Consider the following 260-nt stretch of genomic DNA (forward strand, 5'->3'; position numbering starts at 1 on the left):
GTGCCCACCTGCTGAGGCAGAGGCCCCGGGCGTTGGGGGCACAGGAGCCCTCGGCCACAGTGAGGGACACTGGGGGCCCCTCAGGCCACGGCGGAACGGGCAGGCGGCCCCTCCCACAGGCCCGGCACGGGGAGCCTGCGTTTGCACACACGTCCCGGGTGCGGGGCTGGGCCGTGCCCTGGAGCCCCGTTCTGCCCAGAAGGCCCGGCTGTGGACGCGCGGGCGTGTCCGTCTCGGGAAGGGACTGGGGCGGTGTGGGG

Source organism: Myotis davidii, unplaced genomic scaffold, assembly GCF_000327345.1.
Source record: "Myotis davidii unplaced genomic scaffold, ASM32734v1 scaffold1364, whole genome shotgun sequence".
Taxonomy (NCBI): domain Eukaryota; kingdom Metazoa; phylum Chordata; class Mammalia; order Chiroptera; family Vespertilionidae; genus Myotis; species Myotis davidii.